At 37.1% G+C, this 21,699-nt stretch overlaps 1 protein-coding gene across 2 annotated transcripts in view; it reads right to left on the minus strand.

Annotated features, from left to right (window-relative positions):
• MID1 (midline 1) overlaps positions 1-21,699 on the minus strand; it is a 172,339-nt gene that overhangs the window by 59,865 nt on the left and 90,775 nt on the right. The gene's annotated exons all lie outside the window — the stretch shown is intronic.

A 21,699-nucleotide genomic window follows, 5' to 3' on the forward strand; every position in this document is an offset into this window, starting at 1 on the left:
GCCTGAAGACATCATCCATCATGAACAAAATCTAAAATAATATATTTAATAATATAACGGTGCTATACACTGATGATATTATGGCTTGCCAAAAGTCCATGGAAGCTAAGGTTGGATGACATCCATGTTGCTTCCCTGGGGGATCAAATATGCAGCATATAAACAGAAGAAAAAAAGGATTAATCCCACAGAAACTGCAGGGCTAAAAATATCTTATTTGATCTCCAGAAGGCATTTCTTTAAAGTAATGCAACAAAAAGAAAGAGAAATCAGTAGAGGATTGTGACCTCTCTCTAAAATGTTGCTTCTTTCTTTGTAATCTTATGCTGTATTATATTTTAAGAACAACTACATAAATGAACTAAAAAAAAACTATTTGATTTAGTGAATTTGGTTACAAATCTTAGGGTAGTTTTTAAGCACCACATCTAAATTCCATGTGTCCTATATAGTGATACAGTCAGGATGTCTAGGATGCCCACTGGCCATTAAATCAATGACCATCTGGTCATTAAACCTGGTGCCAACAAAAAGTAGGAGGTTACAGGGAAGAAGTATTAATACACAGGTGTAATCTGTGCTTGAATGCTCAAAACCCACAAATAAGGTGACTCAATGCTGAGGAACCTTCTGGGTATGACGGACCTCGCTGTGGATAGGGATGCAGCTTTCTCTCAGAGGGCTGGGACACTTGTAGTTGACATTACTTGATGAGGAGTAGGAAGAACCCAACCTCTACGCCAAACGCATACAAAGATCTAGACCTGGGGAATCAGCTGTGATACCCAGAGCTTCTGGGTCAGAGCCAGAGAGTTTCATGGTATACTAATATACCTATATTTGCTTTACTTTTTTCATGACGGCAAAATATATTTTTGGTAATATTATATTGTCATCAAACTCGGTTTCTTTTATACAAAGCGGAAGTTTAATCTCTAGATTGTAAACTTGCGACCAGGGCCTTTTTACCTAATGTATCAGTTTGTCTTAGTCTGTGTATTCTGGTTTCGTCATTACCCTTGAATGTACTGTAAGAAATTCTGCATAAATGATTATCCCTATAAAAATAAAAGAATAATAATATCCTGGAATAGAGTCGGTAAAGCAGAGGGGTTTTTTTGTTGCAATTTTTATAGAGACGTCAATATAAAGTGAAAATATCTTTGGCCATCATAAATAAATGATAACTGTAAACACAAATTTCATGGGAAACTACACAAGACACATTTTAATCTTAATTAAGCATCATTTATTTCCCAACATGAAATATATTTAAAGGAATGGACGCCAAAAACAATTCTTGGTTACCATTAAAAGCTTTACAGAAACAGCATGTCTGCTTGATAAGAAAGAAGAATGGCTCTAGAATCTGCACTACTGGTCTCATTATCTAGTATTTTGCTTGGCCTGACTTGCTAATTGTCCTCCCTTGTTTTATTTCTGTGTGTTTCACACCCCAGCAGGCACTCGGAGGGTAAAACTGAAAACAGACGAACTTATGACTAACAAAGAAAGATTTTGCTAACAAAAGCCCCGCACCACTTAAGCCCCATTAAAAGGGGCAGTTTCTTTTGTGTCTAACAAATAACGAGGCAACACACAACATTAAAAATCTATTCAAGAAGAAATTGGTAGATAAAATACACCGTTAATTGGACTGTATTCGTGTTGCTACAAAGAGAGATTCAACTTAGGTCAGGGCTCGACAAATTCAGAAGCCAGCCACAAAATCCAAGGACCAAGAGCTTCTGTGCTACTACTCCAGATTCATGTGACATTCCATGACGTGACCACACTAAGCCGCTTTCCGACAGCAAATGTCAGTAAAAAGCAAGCACTTTATAGAGCCGGTTGCTGGCCACACTAAATCGGTCGGTTTGTGAGTCCTGCAGGTGAAACCCTAGGCACCATGATGCAATCCCTGGTCACCACTGTCACATAGTACCATGCTTTTTCCTGAAGTAGACATTTATTTTAGAAATCCGGTATATCTAATTTCCTAAAGCCGTACAACTTACTTAAAGTAGTTGCTTGTGAGTAAGTTATTTTCCTTTATTTCTTATACCTGTTAACATTTGCCAGAAGATGTCATAAGGTCTGCCTTACAACTAATTTATGTGTATTATTTAAAAAAATAAAAATTACAGACTCAGCTACACCCCATAAAAAAATAAACTATATAAAAAAAAAACCCACAAATGATTGTCATTACAGAAGTAATATGAGCTAAACTAATGATCATTTTTTTAAAAAAATATCTAGAAAAAGCCAATAATAAAAGTGAAAAAAATAACTAACTATAGTAAACTCTGTTATACTTGCTACTATTAAAATTATTATTATGCCAACAATACATATAGTGCTTTATATTGTACTTGGAGTATGACACAATTCATTTAGACAGACAAATCAATATATTGTAAACATTGTAAATATATATGGTTTCAAAGACTCTTGAGGAACTAATCCTAAAGCTCAAATGTTGCGTTTCATGTACACTACAAACGTCCATTTGGCACAAGGATCTATTTAAAGCCTGCTGTACTTCTTTCATATTCATAGAAAACTTTCCACCTGTTCTATTCGCCTCTTTAACCCTCTGAAGTGCTTTATTGTAACTCTGAATAGACACGAAACTATCCTTGAAATCTAAAACAATGTCCGCTGTAATTAAATCCAAGCACCAGATCAATGATGCTTTGAATACACAAGACAAACATATGTTACATGAGCCGCGGGTGCAAGTCACTTTGATGTGTACATTATCAGAATGAATACCCACCGATGGATTCCGTCTCTTTTCTTTTAGTTGAATCATCGTGCAAAGGAAGAAGGGGGGGAAATCAACAAAATATACCAACGAAGAACCATCCAAGTGTTGACAGGTCAAGGGGTCCAGATGGTATTCGCTACGGGGATACCAGGAATCATTTAGCCGAGTTCGTTTAGTTAATGTGAAGCGAGCGACATTGGTTCACAACAGGAAAATGTATGTTACAATACCAGGAAAACCAGCACCACCCAATTACCTCCGCTTGAGTTTAAGAATCAAAAGTTCTCCTTACTGCCTTCTCCGTCACGCTGGCTAAAGATAGACGCTCACTTTCTCTCCGACAGCGCAGCCGCTACGGAATAAGTAAACGATAAAATCGTGCAGGAGGATAAGCCTTCATACAGGGTCCATAACCTGCTCATGTCGTAGCGAAGTGGGGGTATGATACCGCAAAGCAGGATAAGCTGGGATTTCTCTGTAATTAATCCAAGGGCTGAATGAGAAATCGCCAGTTCCCATGACTGTAACAGGAAACTGACCCGGGAATGGCAGACTGCTTTACACTCTTCGTAATACGTATCCATGTTTCTCACACGTATAAAACATAAAACAAACATGTACCAATAAAATGGCAGGGCTGTTTATGTTAGAACCCGAAATCATCCAGCTGTGAATACGTCTGCTTATTTGTGATCTAAAAAGCATACAGCTGTGCAGTGCGCTCAGAATTGAAATACAACATGTACGTATATGCGTAAGTGTATATATTTGCACTAAACATTGGATCTGGCTTTTCTTATACAGTCTAAGAAGAACAAAAGTTGTCAAAACGTCACTTTGCCTTATTATTATTATTAATTAATATTAATGCCATGTATTTCTAAAGTACCTGTAGATTCTACAGGGACAAATCATGGAACTTTGGCATATACTGGGGCTTATATATTATAAAAAGAGTCTTATTACCATAGCAATCAATGGAACTGTCCAATCAACAAAAAGCATTTAACTGGTTGTTATGGCGATAAGATCACGTTGCAACAGAATACTTTTATAATAATAAACATCCATTAAAACAGTACGTAGCAGACCTATGACGCCTTTTCTAAAGGTCAGATGAAAGTTATTCTGGTTTCAATTAAAGATTCAAGAAAGAGAATGTTCAAGGATGGTCATCAGGACCATCAAGAGAGATATTTGGGATGGTATTGACATTGGGGTTTCTTATCCAACAGGGGCCAAACTCTTAAATGAAAATGTATTTATGCTACAGTGCAATAGTTATTGGCATATGATGTTTTATATACATTTGTAATACTTTGCCTTTAAGAGACTTCTATTTAAAATGGTTTTACCCTGCATGCTACTCCGCAGTCCCAAGTCTCCTATTGAGTTACACGAACATAGGAAGGTTCATTGAAAGAAGATGCCAGAGCCATACAATGCTTTACAATGAGCGAAATCCTACCGCAGTTACTGAATATCAGGCATCAACGTCTGGTTCAAATGTTACCGGACAATGCTCCTTTCATGAAGCAGGAACACGTTTGGAGAAATGGCTGGCACTGCCAACATTTTTGCAAAGTAGGTACTGTATCTTCAGCCATAATACACAAGGATTTCTAATGCATTAGTCATCGTTCACAGCCTTGGGCTGTTTATATAGCAGCATATATTAAAAAAAGTAAATACATATAATATATATATTAGGTTTTTGTCAAGAATGCTTCTTTTTTTGTTAAATTGGGAAAAAAATAACTATGCGATGGGTTGGGCAACCAAGCAGCAAAGAAGAAGAATAGTTGTATTAGCCTCTCATTTGTATTTTTGCTTCTGAACAAGTTTTGACTTTATAGTCAATATTGTATCTGGAAAATTAACAATCGAGGACTAGGGATTAAGCATAAAAAAGTGATCCCAAATGTGTTTTGTAACCATAGCAACTGATGGAATGGTCCAGCCAGCAGGAACATTCCATGGGCTACTACAAAATGTAAATTACATTTCCAAACTTTATATAATATATCCATTAGGAACAATATGTTCCTGATATCATGAGTGTATGGATCATGATGTCACGCTTTGGCCATACTACATACTACAAGGTGGTACACCACAATCTGCCCACTTAATGGTTTGTCCAACCCAAAATACGCATGTAGGAGATATCCTGCTTTTTGAGAAGATCGAACATGGCACTTGAGTTGAGAAACTGCCCATTTAAAATTGCATGTTTTTTCATTCTACCATGACTAAAGAAATTTAGTGTGCAACCTTTACAAGCTACTGCAGCATTTTCTACATTTTAAAATTTGGTAACTTAATTCCAAACGAGACAATCCAACAACATCCACTACAATCAAATCTAATAGCAGTTAGGAAAATTTCACTATGTTTTTAATCATTTTCCCAACATTAACTGAATGTACATTTCGTCAAAAGGTTACATTGCCAATTGCTTGAACAAGCAAAAAGTACACTAATGTGTAAACAATTTGGTCAAGTGGGGTTAAGGAAAATGGAGGCTTATGCTTCAATCATTGAAATATTAACAGACCTTTTAACAATCTTTGGGACATTCTTCTCTGCACAGCAAAATAAAACCAGTGAAATGTGTAATGCAGGTTTTTCATGTGGAAAGCACAGATTTCAGGTCTATCCACTTAAAATGTCTGAAGAACGTCGGAGGCCATTACCTAAACCAGTGTTATATGGTCTGAGGATCTGCCAGGTAAGCTAGAATCCTGATATACTTTAACAGAAACATTCTAGACCACTTAAACAAAGTATGTCCCAGAAGGGCATAAACCGGTTTCCCCAACACAGACGTCATTTGGAAAAGCAAAGCTTTGGTAAAACAATGTCATTTTTCCCTTCTGGGAAATAAGTTGTGCAGTAGAATTTGTTTCATATGTTCATGCTCTCCAGCTTCTTGTTGGTGGTAAAGAAATAATGTGAGAATATGTTTGTATAGAAGGGTCAGAGTGGAAAACTCACTTGCTCAGTCCACAAGTCATTAAAATCCACAACTTCCACCTTTAACCCTCATGATTTACAACTATTTACAGCCAATATGATGCACAAACACACAGAACACTCTCAGCCAAATACACACAAACATACAGACCACTTTCAGCCAAACTGACACAAAACACACGACTATCATGGACCCCTTCCCATATGTTTCTCTTTGTTTTCATGTGACGGGGTCCGCATGTCTGGGGATCTATTGGATGGCCCGTCCTCCTGCCAGAATGGCCTTCCATGTAACAGCTTCTTCATGCCACATTTAGCAGGGATGCAGTGCTATATATGTAATAAGTGGTCTATAGTGTGCCACAAGAGTGTTATAATGCATGTGTGGGCTGACACAACCCTGGGTAAATCAGGGTGCAAGGGAAGTTAAAAGTATGACTGCAATTAAGGCAGGTTACCGAGAATGCAATTGCCATAACTATAAGGTGGAACAACTAGTTTTCTTATTGTTTTTGAGTCATGGCCACAGTGTGTACCTTATATACCATTAATTTCTCTGCACCAAGATGGTGGTAAGGGGCCAACAGGGCAGTGTTGATTGTCATATTTTATCAAAGCTGGGTGATCTGTGCCACATACCTTGCCTTCACTATGGCAGGTTTGGTCAAATACAACAAGCAGGCCCAGAATACACCCTGCTTTCCCACCAAAGGGGCGTGTTTGCAAAAAATTGTCCATTTATCTGACTTCTCTATGCTTTTAAATGGGCCAACACAATGAGTTCCATAAGAAGGGTTAAGGGTAGCGGTATATTATTGTCTAATGCTAAACGCCAACTGCAGCCTTTCCCAATAATAGATTTGCTAATGGTTACTTAAACTAACCCCTGTGACTGGTAATCTATCAACAGCACTTTGGATTTCACACAACCCCCAGATTGGGAACGAGCAGCACAAAAGCAAACATAGGGATAATAGATTTCTAAGAAACCAGTACGTAAAATAAACTATTAATCAGGTTTCCTTCCATTAATGGGCACAAAGCACAGGAAGCAATGAAGAATTGCCATTTTTTTGCTAGAGTCGTATTACTGCAATTCTAAACACAGTCCAGTAGTGATGAGCGTTATTACAGAAAGATTTGTGCGTGTGATGCAATCTATGCTGTCACTTCAAGTATCACGTTGTCCAAGGCGGATGAAGATGTGAACTCCACCAACTAGCAAGTAAATGTAACTCCATTGCAATATATGCAAGGATTGCTATTCAATTACTTGCGATGGATGTGTTGCCGGCATATAATCCAGACCAATAACAATAATGATTTTTTTAGCAGTCATTGACACATTCTTTAAATCCCACCATCTTGGTTCTCCTTGGATGCTTCACTTCTCCGTCTCATTAATACCTCTGTAGATTTAACCTCACATGGTCCACCACCGACTTTGTCACCAGCTTTTACAACTTTCTCACAACGCTGTTTATATAACACCAGTGATAAAAAAAATAATATAAATATTCATGCGCACGCACCACGGTTTGAATATATCTTGGGGCCAGAATAACATATGTTAATAGCAGGTAAATATTCATAGGGACGCACATAGGCATTCCAGGCATGTTCAAGCAAGCATGAAATATCTTGGCAAGCAACCAGAAGTGGTTAAGCCTCACTAGCACAGCAAGTTGCTTTGGTCTCCGGAATGTAACATTCCTATAGAAACATAAACTAGAAAGGCGATAGGCACACAAATGGCATTCAGACATAACAAAACAGCTAAATTCATGGGAAATCTGCATCAATGCCAAAGGAAGTTTTACACACATGGTACAGATTTTAAATCAAGGTGTGTCAAAGAAGAAAAAAAAAAAACAGAAGCACCAAGCATCTTACGTAGCGATTTGCACTGCGACCCAAGGTTAAACGCACAGATCTGCCTATTAAGCAAAGCCCTTTGTTGCCGAGATCATTATTTCAGAGTTTTACAAACTAGTATTTCTGCTTAGCTACACACGCAGAAAAAAAATAATTACACTGGAAATGGATCATTTGGCTAGAAACAGATTACAAGTACATCTAGGAGTTGACTAGAAAATGATGTGGTCTTATGGACCTTACATAGACCAATGTGAATAAAACAAGATGTGGCCATCTAACCAGTCAAGACCTCAGAGGTCTATCCTTCATGTCATGTAACTTGCCCGTTTTAGGTTGACAGAATATTAGCCTTAATGACCCATTGGCATTGGACACATCGCACCAAGGTTCCATCCCGAACCCAGCCAGGAAGAATATATTGGGAATGTGCAATACCAACAGGGCAATCCAAGGAACATAAGTGGATGATAAACAGAGATACAGATGTCCCTAAACCTTTGGCACTTGACTACAAAGCAAATCTCTGATCATATAAGGAATGATATGTATATAGATGCAATAAGTACCCATCCAGACATCTATGGTGTGTGCATGTAATCCTGACCGTCTATGACTGAGGCTGATGGACCACCCTTGTCTACTTTGCACCGAGTTGTTCTTATGTCTGTACTAATTTCGGTATAAATACGCTGGGCCTTTGGGACCTCAGGTTACATCGACCTATGGGAAATGAATCAGCTGTCACTGGGAAATGACTCCAAATTAGTAATGTTTACTAAAGACCAAAGCTGGCACTGTTGGACTAGAAGGCCTTATCGTACAGCGTATTAAATTAGAAGACTAATAATAATAATAATAATAATAATAATAAGATAATAAAAACATGAAAGACTGCTTTGTTAAAAAAAATGGCTATATTCATTAAAACCGCACATGGTTAAAGAGCATAAAGAAGCTGTGTATCAGTCAGCAGAAACCATCAGGTGGGAGGCCACAGAAGACAGATTCTGTCATCATTTCAGCATTTTAAATTCTTCAGAGGAAACACATTTCACAGCTTCTAAACATCTGATATTTAACACGCTGCCAACCGCCTGGCCAACGTCATTAGACAGTCATGTTTGTCTCCCTCATTGTAACAGTTGCTACGTTTCCGACATAATCATGCAAAACGCTACAATCAGTTGTTGACGATATTATATTCCGCTTGATTGTCATTCAGAACCCAAGTCTCGCTCGCCTTCCTTGTCCTGCTATATTAGGTCATAACGAAGGGGGTCTGATTATGTCATTTGTTGTAAGCTCAAGTTTAGGTTCAAGGAACCTAAAGAACATAGTTAAGACCGGGGAAAGCAAGCCTCCATGTGAAATCCCAAGTTTGAAGCTACTGTTCCACTTAAACAAAACATTGTTCTCTCTATTTAGCTAATAAATAAACTTCAGGAGACCAGAAGGTCACATAAAAACGGCACAGAAACATTAAAGCTTTTTTTCCAGTTTCCGTGGCAACAACCTATCATTGCCTGCTTTTGGGTCATGTGACGCAAAAAAAAAAGCATTCCCGGCAAAAATTTGCAAGGCAACATTTTACATAACTAAAGAACCTTAGCCAACGGCGGAGCTCAACAGACCTATGAATGGTGTTTCTAATGTTACATTGTGTTCCAAAAGTGTTCCAACCAGCAGGGTGGGAGGAATACTTTCAGTTTACGAACATGCTTACTGGTCACATCACAGATTTTTATTTTTTAGCTCTGTAAATAAAGAAATCGCTGCAAACAGGATATATTTCTGGTGACTCATTTGTTTGCATTGGTGACTATCCAAAAACTGCACATGATTTCGGGGAACTTCCTTATTCCTCAGGGCACAGGGGTTATAAGACAAAGAAAAGCCATAACGCTGGCACTAAAAATGGTGATTTCTGCCAACAATGTTTTCACTGAAAGTGAAATGCTGTAAAAAAAAAAAAAAAAAAATTTAAAATAAAAGTCGCAGAGATCAAAAATGACTCCTTTCATAATCTACTAATACTTAATGGTTAGGCAATACATAAAATAATATTCTTGGCAGTAATACTTGTTGAATCACTACTAAGGGTGACATTACAAAAACTAAAAACCAACACTGTTAAAAGGCTTTGTTATGTTTGGTTAATATATTATGTTCATTTCTTGTCTTTGCTCACTAATCATGTTGCCTTAAACTAGAGGGTCAGAAGCTTAGATGTAATGTAAGGGGGTTGTACATACGTGGGATAGCCTCCCAGCAGAAATGGAGAATTTAAACATGCATGAGATAGGAATATGGCTATCTTTGAATGGAAGATGAGACTGAGGACCGATTAATTATTGAGTCTTTACGGCAGGAAATTGGGCAGACAAGAGGGGCAGAAGAGTTCTTATCTTCTGTGTGTTTGCTTCCCGTGTGTTACGAATCTACACCTTTATCTAATTATATGGCTTTGCTTCATCAGAGACTTTAGACAGGTCAGTTAGGTGAGATATGTAAATACAGCTGTTTCGAACTGTATGCATGATCTGCTATCTGCAGTACAACTTATTACTTGTATAACTTTAAAAATAATATAAAAATATAATATATAAAATGTTCTGCTTCCAAACATTCATCGTTTTCAATGTCCTTGACAATATCAGCATGTGTTTTATTTGTCGTCATACCTACTTATCCTTATCCTTATCCTTCTCTTATTCTATTGTTTCCCAAAAAAGCAGGGTCTCGGAGGTAATCTCCAGAGGGACCTTCTATCTAATTAAAGTCTCTGGGCCAAAGGTCTTCATTAGATAAGCAGTAGAAATTAGCATTTCCATAAACAATCACCTACTTGCACAGATAATGTCACAAACATCTGACCTTCTGGGGTCTGCAGATAAAAGATGTTTATTGCAGCTTTGTGATATAAAAGCTGTTTCTTCTGTGACGCCGAATAACTGTATATAACCATTTCATGTTAAAAAGAAAATACTTTTTTCCTCCCAAATGAGATTTCCCCATTAGATCACGTCTTTGTCCCATATAGCTGTCGCAATGGTGTTCTGCCATTAAATATGGACACCCCTTGGTGTTTTAATTCACTAAAAAGGGGAGTGAGGTCTCAACTCCTTCACTTCATTATTGATGATAAAGGTCCAACAGCGGCAAGTTTCTCACGTGAGAAGGGCTGAGGCGACCCTACATAATGCATAATTCAATTAGAGGCTCTTGGATGAATGTAACCAATTTAATTAGGCATTACACAGGGCAAGCCTGGGTATAAGCATCCATGATGTATAGTGAAGTCACAGAGTTCATCTCTCCTGCGGACTCTCCCTGAAGTGAATATGCCCGTTATCTCCCTTTATCTGTCTCAATAAATTCACCCCTGATATAACCCAGGCTTTTGTTATCTATGACAATGTAATCAGAAGGTATTGAAACAGCAGGATACAAGTTAAAAGACCACAACATTGTAATATCGAAAAATAATTTATAAAATGTATGCTATATAAATCTACATTGGTCTGAAATAAACAGCAATTTATGTTGTATGTAAAGTAAAATGGGGTTGGCACTGTTTTTGAAGCTAAAGTTCCTCTCTAACCTCTCTTTACTGGATGAGCTTTAGTTGATTTTTATTTTATTGGCTGATACATAATAACTGAAGAAGTAAAATAAAAGTTTTTATTTAACACAGCGGTAAAGAAGCATCCAAATAAACATCAGCATACATCAAAGCACCCACACTACTGGCTGCACCACATTGGCTGTAATGAGCTTCAGCTGTGGCAATGGCCTGTACTTAGCTCAAACGTCTATATGCATCTAAGCAGTTAGCAAACTGGTTTTGCTCAAATCTAGAGCAGTTCCACTCTGGACATGCTTGAAAATGTTGGTCAAAATTACTGTGCATATTTAATAATATTTTCAGACAGACAGGATCATGTAAATGAAGAGGTTTGAAAATTTCTCCATATACTTCCTTATGTTTTGCTATATTTGGTGAATTTCTAAGAAGCACAAATATCTATGACAATTCAGCTGCACAATGATATGTATGGGCATCGCTCTTCTTTTGCTCTTCTCTTAGGACAGAGCAAAAATCCAAACCCAGATTCAACAAAGAAGCATAGCACATTGTTTTCTATTTGGCTATTAGCATAATATTTGTATTTTATTCAAGAAGAAAAAAATAGTAAATTAGTCATTAAGATCCAAAGAATTTAGAAGTAGATCAGAAAGTATCGTACATTATTTAGCCCGGCTTGACGGGAGGTAGTCAATAACAGGCATTCAAGAGGTTGCCAGTCTCTGCTTTAAATCCGACTGTCAGCCTTATGACCCATGGTTAGCACATGTGCATTGAACTCAACCTCTCCAACTATTACTTTGAACAGTAAGTAGAATCCTTTTATTCTTTCTTCCCCTTGGTGTGTGGTTCACAAAGAGCATCTGCCTTGAACAGACTCCCGCTAAAGTGATAATAGCCAGATGACATTTGCTCAGGGTATCATATTTTAGCTGATGTTAAGTCTTTCCAGCCACACTCATTAACCAGTCTCGCAGGTTTTGAGTGTTGACACAATTAACACTTTACTAATAGGCTTCTCTGGAGAAAAAGAAACTAATGAAGAAGTCTCACCTTGATTAGAACCTCCCCACACCCATGCTCTTCTAGTACAAAAGCTTTTGGCACCTACACCCTATTGAATAGTCTATAATCTTTCAAATAAACAATGTTCATTACCCATTTCCACAACTACAATGTCAGATCTTTAATACGCTCCCAGGCTGCCTCTCCTCCTATTTTTTCCCTTTGATTCATGCCAGTGTTTACAACATCCAGGTGTTCTTGTAAAAACGTTCTGGGAAATTTTAGAAGACCATGGGAGGGGTGGCGAGGGGACATGGGGAGGAACTTGCCCCTGAGCGGCTCTTGTTTGAAGAATTCTGGCCACCAGGAGTGGAACGTTTTCTCTCTCTCTCCATGGGGTTTTCTAATGTTGTGGTAATTATTGTGCCAAATATGTTTTTACGCTTTTGGGCAAATGGTCTTAGGTGGGTCAAAACCCTTAACATATTTTTTTTTTCAATTAGTGTAACCAGTTTTAAGATAATTAGCAGATGCCTAGATATGTGGAAAAACTACTAAAAACTGTTCCTGTCCTGTGGTTCTTTCACTTCTCTCCCTAACCTTACAAAGGTTGCTTGGACCATCCAACAGCAATCAGCATCTTAACAATAGGAGAGCTAACACAATGGGAAGGAATAATCATGCAGATCTTAGAAACGGTATACCATTCCTATTCCAAATAGTAGATATTAATTAGGTAAACCTAAAACCAATGTCTTTTAGCTTAGGCCCTTACCTTGAAAAAACAAGATAGTACTAGATAACAACACAGGGACCAAATTGAAAAAGCCTGATGTAAAAGGATAATTATCTAAATAAACAGCAGGCTAGGGGGAAAAAAGGCATTTATCCAACCTGTGATCAGCCCGAGGTTAAATAACAAAGAACAAAAGGCAGAGACAAACTTTCCACACCAAAAGGGTGGTGGTTTGCGTGCGCAAGTGACAAATGACTATTAGCAACACATTGTTAGAAGGGTGTTGATTTTTCCTGTGGGAAGCGGTTTTAAACCAATATACTACGAGGTGGCAAATATGGGTGTATGTTTTTATTACACTGATATATGGTAATCCAAGATCAGTCAGGGGAGCTAAACATAAAATAAATGTTGTAGCTCGTCGTTGTTATTCTGTTGTCTTCTGTAAACTTCTACATTTTTGATGAATATCCGTAACCGGTTATGTTACATGATCAGCAGTTGAGTGGCCCTTCTGAATTTCCACGGGGTCTCCCTTACAGCTGGAAGGATCCATATGATAGACTCACATGTACCTGTCAGCTATAGCGCTGGATCTGCAAAGGTTCTGAGGGTTCTAAGAAGCAAAAAAAAAAAAAAGAACTTCTCCATTGATTTCAATGGGAATGCTTCCCTGCCACCGAGTGGCTGCTTCCAGAAAATCAGTGCTGTGAAACTGGATCCACCAGGAGCCAACGCACTGCAGCTTCTCCTAAAGGCGATCTTTTTCCCAGGTTAAAGAAAGTAAATCCTGGTTAAATCCTATATTAAAGCATTTTAATATACATTATTTGTTGAGTAGGCTGCCTGGTCAGTGAAGTACATAGTCGGATTCACGAACTCTGGACAATATGTGGCATCTACAGTGGCATGTGTTTCAGCCCACTCAGCGACAACATGCATACTTGGGAATTAAAAGAAGATCTGAATCTGAGATATGTGAACATACTAACCACAAGACAGCTGACCCCAAACATGTTTAAGAATCCAGTATACATGTTTCGGTTCTTTGTAAGACCAGTATAATATCCAAGACTCTTCACATCTTTCACACTTTAGGAAGAATGGATAAGGATATATGGTAACGGTTGCCATGTTCTAAATATGTCGTGGCCCCTACAAAGTTTCATGAGTTCCCATATCTCAGTGCATGAGGATTGAGGTTTTCAGTAAGAGAATCTCCATGATGGCCTAGAGAGAGAAAGGGAAGATAGAACAGAGCCTTTTCCCGGTGCTAGGGAATTTTTTTTTTGTTTTTGTTTTGTTTTTTCATATAATCCTCATATTCTGCAGGACCGTACAATAGATATGGATATGATGTTATAAACTACACCAGACGAGATAAGGAGAAGAAGAGGGACTGTTCTTCCTTCCCATCATCATTAGCAGCGGGTTTTGACCCATCTAAGACTTGGCATGCAAATATTGATTTTAGATTTTTACGTTCATTCTCGCGTTACATTTTTTTCACACCTGCTTAAAAAATGTAATATATATATATATATATATATATATATATATATATATATATATATATATATATATATATATAATTTGAACAAAATTTCCATATGTGCTTTATCCCCTTTTTAAAAAAAAAAAAAAAAAAAAAAAAAAATAATAGGAGTTCAGGTTGGGATGTAAAAGTGCATGATGAGCAAAACCCCGATTGTGCCAACAAAACAGACGGAACTCGGCGCAAAATCCAAAAGGCCATTACTTCCGCTATCACATCATATTCAAATTGCCAACAAAACTAGGTCAAATCCCTCTGACCTCTCAACACAACGCACAGATGATTTTACAATGCAGACTCTGTCCGAACGCGTAAATGCTTGTTACCTCTGAGCATTGTTGCCTCTTTAAAACTATTTTTAACGATAAACCCTCTTTAAACTATATTTAACTATAAATACAAAAGACACAAATACAATTTACAAGCTTGCGTATTATGCTGTACACCCATCAGGGAGAACAATTGCATTTTTTTTTTTTTTTTTTTTATATTTCTTGGTTAACTCAAAAACCTTATTATGGAAAAAAATGTCGAGGAGAAGATTATCGTAATGTTTGTGTTATTTCTCTTCAACTGTATTATAAAAAAAAGTCTATTTCATTGCTATTCACTTCTACAGTAGTAGGGGGGGGGGGAAACCATAATTGTTGAAGCGTTAATCATAAATTAAGGCCAGAATTGGCAAATTACCAAAAGCCGCATTTGTCATCCGGCAGCTACGACTCTCAGAACTCTTGGCAAGCTATTAGGCGCAGTACCGGGCATTTTGTGCTTAGAACATGTTATAATAAACACCAACCACACGGTTTGACCTGACCCCCATGTGATATTACCCGCCATGGGAAGAAAGAAAGCCCAAAGGGCTATACGTATGACAAGGGAGCCTATTTATCTTCTAAAATCTAAAAATGTGTTAAAAAAAGTTTGAATGTCATCACACCGACATACATTTTTTTTGAAACAGTATATTGTGTTTATGGCCCTGATGGAAACATTTTTGCTTTACATGCTTCTTTTTTTACTTCCAGAAAAATAAAAAATGTCAAATTTATCTGTGACTCCCCATTTATTTTTGACCATCAGATTAACTTTTAGTATTCAAAAAAAATAGAACTTTTACAAACGGAAAATGCCTTTTTTGAACAGATCCTATAGATTTTAGTTCTCTGTGTTTCAAGACGTCAAAAAGCCTTTCTTTAGGTGTCACAAAGAAAATGACAGAAACATCATTATATAAAGAAAAAAAAACAGACAGATAAACTGGTGTTTAATGGGCTGGCTGGGTTTATTGTTCAAAAGCTGAAATTCCTGTGCTTTATTATGACTGCGTAAAACGCGACACCTCCCGTCAACATAAAAGCGGTTTTTGTTCTAAAAGGCAGAAGATATTATTTTATATTAAAGAAGGATTGCGTAAGATTTATTCCCAGACATGTAAAATGAACCTTTCCTTATTAAAATCACCAGCTCTTAAGTCAGAATTAATGAAATGTTTTTCTTTGAAACAGGAAAAAAAATATTTTTACCAAAAAAAAAAAAATCCTATTCACAGGAGATAGGGTGGTAAAATATTCATATTTTGTATAACTGGATGAAAAAAAAATATATATATTATATGCTATCAAGGACATACCCTACATATCTTACATGTTCTGTCCAGACCCATGATGAAATAATGAGAAACATCAATGCAACCCTAGTTTTGTTCCACATAGGGAGTTTTCACGTTTGATGGGTGCCAAAATTTCAGAGTAACGGAAATCAAGGAGCAAATGAAGGCAGCCCTACATGTAGAACCTTCAAACATAAGTCTATGTAGACTATAACCAGGATTTGTGCTGTTTACAATAAGGGCGTTAAATTCTATCCCCCATGGTCACAATCTTGCCAGAGTTTCGGTATTCCGCTAATTAACATATAATCAAATGAGCAACAATGCGTCTCAAGGGCTATCCTGAAATACCGGTCTGTGTGTGGACCTCGGGGATTGGATTTAATTCTCCTGGTTTACAGTAATGTAGATGTGAACAGATGTTATCAGACTCAAGACAGACACCAATGTTTAAGGCCTAGTTCCATGAAAAAAAAAATATTTTACCATTTAATATAGTACACAGCTATATAATATAGCACGGAATAATAGGGCGGTTATTTCAGATTGTTCCAGTCTACAGAGATGAAGGTCGCCATTATGGGCAGGTCTCCAATGGTTCCCTAGCTGATTCTTCATGGCGATAGTAATGAGGTCCTGCTGACTCCTTATCATACTGTCCTTTGATATAATATCTGTGTTTAAACCACCCAGGGAGACTGTCTACGACAGGAAGAATTTACAACATTATCATTGTTATCGTACCAAAGAATCAGCTCACTGTGGTGTTTGAGCAGGAAAAGCCACCAAAATATCACACGGCCGTCTACAATGGCAGCCTACAGGTCTACGGAAGTTTAATCCAATCCTGAACTAGAATATTGTTTTCAGCACTCAAACAAAAATATCTCCCCTACAAAAGTATCTTTCATGCACACACACTGTTGTACGTCATACCCGAGCGTACAGATAACTCAGGCCAACACATGGAAATCCTATGCAATGCACTGTGTGTGTATAAATTAGAATTAATCCCTGACTAATTGGAACATGAAACTTCACGACTTACAATATAGTTTGTAGCTTAAGGGAACAGAACTCCCGATGAAACAAATTTTAGATGCCAAGACACAGCGAACGGGGGGGGGGGGATATATTGGCGGAGTGGAGTCACAAACTACTTTTGGAACAGAGGAATCCTCTATTGTTCCATTCAAATCCGACCGTGTTTGCGTTACTTTGAAAACATTTGCATACTGGGAAGTATACTAAATAGTATATTGTATGCAAATTCACTTTTATTGTCCTCTATAGACAAAATTCTCAGTTGCTAATTTTGTTTCAAAGGTTTGACAATTATTAACCAGGGGATTGACTTATACACGGCCAGTCCTTGAGGTTTATAAACCAACCAGAATTTCAGGACTTCTTTAATTAGTAATTAAACAAATAACACTTTGCATCAACTCTCCATGGATATTCATGTGTATAAAGCTACTGATGCGCAGCTGAGTGGTTAAAAAAGTGGTGTTATTGCCATGGCAACTAACACGTTTCTACTAACTTGAAGCATGTCATCATCCCAAGCTTTCATCATATGGAAAACTTTGATCTTATGGAAAATGTGTTCAGTTTGCCGTCTTAAGGTTCGGGTCCCGAAACTAATTTAATTAGGTCGATGGCGAGGCTCCCATTTTAGCTGAGCTCAGCAAAACAGAAGTGCAGATGCGTTAGACCCAAGATCAGCTGAACATCAACCGGAGACTCGGGGTTTCAGAAAAGAACAAACATTGCGTGCTGTTTCGACAGAATTTTGCCTGGATATCAGTTGTTTAGCCAGCTTTAACGATAGATACAAAGTGTCACGATCGGACAGCAAGTAAAAAATGTAAATATACACTAAACCTAAAAAAACAAAAAAAAAACTTTTGTGATGTTATACAAACTAACACTACATAATCGTCTCTTGTCAGGCGAGTGATTATACTACTTGGGTGGTAGGGTGTCCGTAACACACGACAGCAGTGGGTGCTGGGAAGCACAGAGATGTCAAATTTGTCTTTAAAAAAAAAAATAAAAAAAAATCTTATCATTATTATTTTAGAACATGTATGGAAAATATACACTGCATATTTTCTGTTCTTTGTGATGTCTAGAAACAGCTTTGTTACAGTAACAACGGCTTAATCATTTCCTGCAATCATCAGCGGAAAGGAGACAAGAGTTATCTTTACAGCACCTGGGGAAAATGGTATGAATGTAGTTACAGCAAGTTAACTACTGTTATTTATTGTTTTATATAGCACCATCATATTCTGTAGCGCTGTACTGTTAATACTACTACAGACATAAAAGACATGTTGCATTAAATTGTATGAGAGTCCACAATCCCCATGGGCAATGCCAAATATCACAGAGATATTTTACAAGTTAATTATTATGACTATAATAGTATTTATTTATTGTTTCATATAGCGCCATCATATTCCGTAGCGCTGTACTGTATAATTTAAATATATAAAAAGAGATATAACAAATAACTGTAGGGATGATTATTCTAAGAGGAGAAATGTTAGAATAAGAGATCCTAATCTAAAAACTAGTGGGTCAGAGTTTTAGATGTAAAGTAAAGAAGTTTTACTTTACCAAGAGGGTGGAATATAAGTGGAAGAGCCTCCCAGCAAAAGTGGTAGAGGTTAATACAGTTAGGGAATTTAAACATACATGGGTAGCCTGAATCTAAGACAATACAAAGGACTGATTAAGTCCTTACAGCAAGAGCAACAGACAGACTTAAAACTAGATGGACTAATGGGTTCTTATCTGCCGTCAAATTATATTATATATACATACATACATACATACACACACCTATTAATCAATCTTCATTCTACCGTCATAAATTCACTTTAGATGAGCGCAATGGTTCTTATCTGCTGTCAAATTCTATGTTTCTAAGTACATATTTACGGGCTGCTTTGGTTAAAGCAAGCACTTTACATACAGGTTCAGAACCATTAGATATTCAATGGGGCAAATACAAGCGTTATCTCATGGGTAAATATATTTCTGGCTTCCTTTTTTTGCATGCATGCAAAGCTGGTATGCACCTTAACATACAGTATGTGTCACCTATGGAAGAACAAATTATGTACTTCCCCACTAAACAAAACAAAAAACTGTGCCATTGGGATTTATAATACGTTCGGCAGACCGACATATATATATATATATATAGGGACCCTTTGTACAGGCATGGTGGTAGACTTCAAAGGCACGTAAGAATGATGTGGTTTATCGGTCAATAAGGATAAAGTCACTAGTCCATGGCATATTAAACTTCAAGGTCTTACCATTCCATGGGAAGAAATGGGATATGCTGAAAAGTGATAAATATGCAACACGCCAACATAAAAGAAAGTCAAAAGAGGGATAACCTTTAAATTAAATGTACTAGAAGAACAAGGAGTAGTAAATAACAGGAATACTGTGAATAGGTTAAAAATTAGCAATATATATATATATCTCCTCTTCACAATACTTCCTAATAATCCTTCTATTACACAGAACCGTGTTTTTAGAAGAGGACCTGCACCTATATTATAAAGTAACAGACACAGCATAAAAATTTCCAATACTAAATAAAGAAAATAAATCAGTAATAATACAAAGAATCTATAATATTTAGGCAGAGAAATCTATTAAAATAAAGAGTTAACTCAATGACTCCAAACTACTATTTGTCCCTCTTAATAGTAAATATAGATAAGAGGAACAGCCTCCCAGCAAGAGTGGTAAAGGCTAATACAGCGAGGAAGCTGAAACATGCATGGGGTAGGCATAATGGTTTCCTGAATCTAAGACGAGACCAAGGAATGATTGCGATGGGCCGAGAAAGAATTTGACCGCAGATAACCAATTTTCTATTACTGTGTATGTTACAAACTTCAAGTGTGACCTCTAGAGGAAGGTAATCGCAATGAATCTATTATACTGACTACTGACAGCCTCTCAATAACACTCACAGATACCATCACTCTGTACAGCAATTGAATAGTTAATGTCTAGTGGAGAGCAGGATGAACCCTAAACCAAGGTCAGCATAACCCAGGATCAATCTTACTATCTCAAGGAGATAACCCTTTCCTGTCTGGTCACTGACAGTATATTTAGAGATCTTAGATACATATTAAGGACCCCCACCACCAGTCCTCCTGTCCATGCATTACGTGCTTCACACTTTATTAGGACTGACAATGATCAACTATGCACAGTCCAAACATCTCAATACAATGTATATATACTAGATGTGTAATGTTTAACCTCTTGAGTGCTAGCAGGGTGATAAAAAGAACTTATTCCACAGTGTAGTGTTGAATAAATAAGTAGCATTGAATGCTAAAGGAGTAAAGTCATATAAAAAAGTCAACCCACCTTTTGATTCAACTTAACCCTGTCACTTCCACAAGGCAGTTTCATTATACATTCATTATGGAGAGGAGATAATCAAAATCAATAAAATACTGCATTTAGCATTTGTATCCAATAAAGTTTTGCTGTCAACTATTGTAGACAGCAAGCTATTCAGTGCCAACTTAGTAGCACAAATCCCTCATTTGGTTGCCTTTACATGCTAATCATAACCACTATGAGGTTAACAAACTAGCCATTGTGCATCTCTTCTGTTCCCACAAACCTACAGCAGAGGTTCCCATAGTTACCCTGCTTCTCTATTTACCACCTAAGCGATCAAAGCAAGCATACAGCACACATTACCCTTGCCAGGGCTCCTGCAGGGTAAATGCCCAGGCAGCCACTAATTAACTAATATACTACGGCTCATAGATCCCAACAGACCCAATATACAACCTTACCATATATATATATATATATATATATATATATATATATATATATATATATTCTATATATACACATACATACATACATTCATACACACATACACTTTATGTAGTATACTGTGATATTAAGAATACTCGATCACTGCATCTATAAAGTTATCAGTATTACGTTAACACACACATATATATATATATATATATATATATATATATACATATATATATATATATACATACACACACACACTGAGATGTGACAGGTTACAATGTGGACCCCATTAGTTTGCAACCTAACATTCCAATTGTATCATAATAATAATAAGAAGAAAAAACACATTTTACATAACATTCATTAGTTATATTAGAAACAATAGTTTTAATATAATTATATAATATTAATTTTATATTTTGTTAATGAAAGAGGTTACATTTTTTTTCTTTAAATCAATCTACTTTCTTTGGAGCTTTTCCTGATGTCAAACTTAAAAAGAGTAAAATGGGGAAACAGTGTCAACCCTTTCGGTGCCATGGTATTTCTCACCCACTAGCAATCTCAATGTGCCGGGCAGTCCTCTGGCACACACACGGTTAATCCAGCACGTGATGGGCATTTTACAACCATTGTATGCCAGAAAGATTAATTTACATAATCTGAGTACCCAGAAAGCAGCATCACACAATGAATTCCTATCCCCATCAGGAGACAAAGCAAGTCATTGAACACTTCTGCCCTGGAT

This window comes from Spea bombifrons, chromosome 2 (genome assembly GCF_027358695.1).
Source record: "Spea bombifrons isolate aSpeBom1 chromosome 2, aSpeBom1.2.pri, whole genome shotgun sequence".
NCBI lineage: Eukaryota > Metazoa > Chordata > Amphibia > Anura > Pelobatidae > Spea > Spea bombifrons.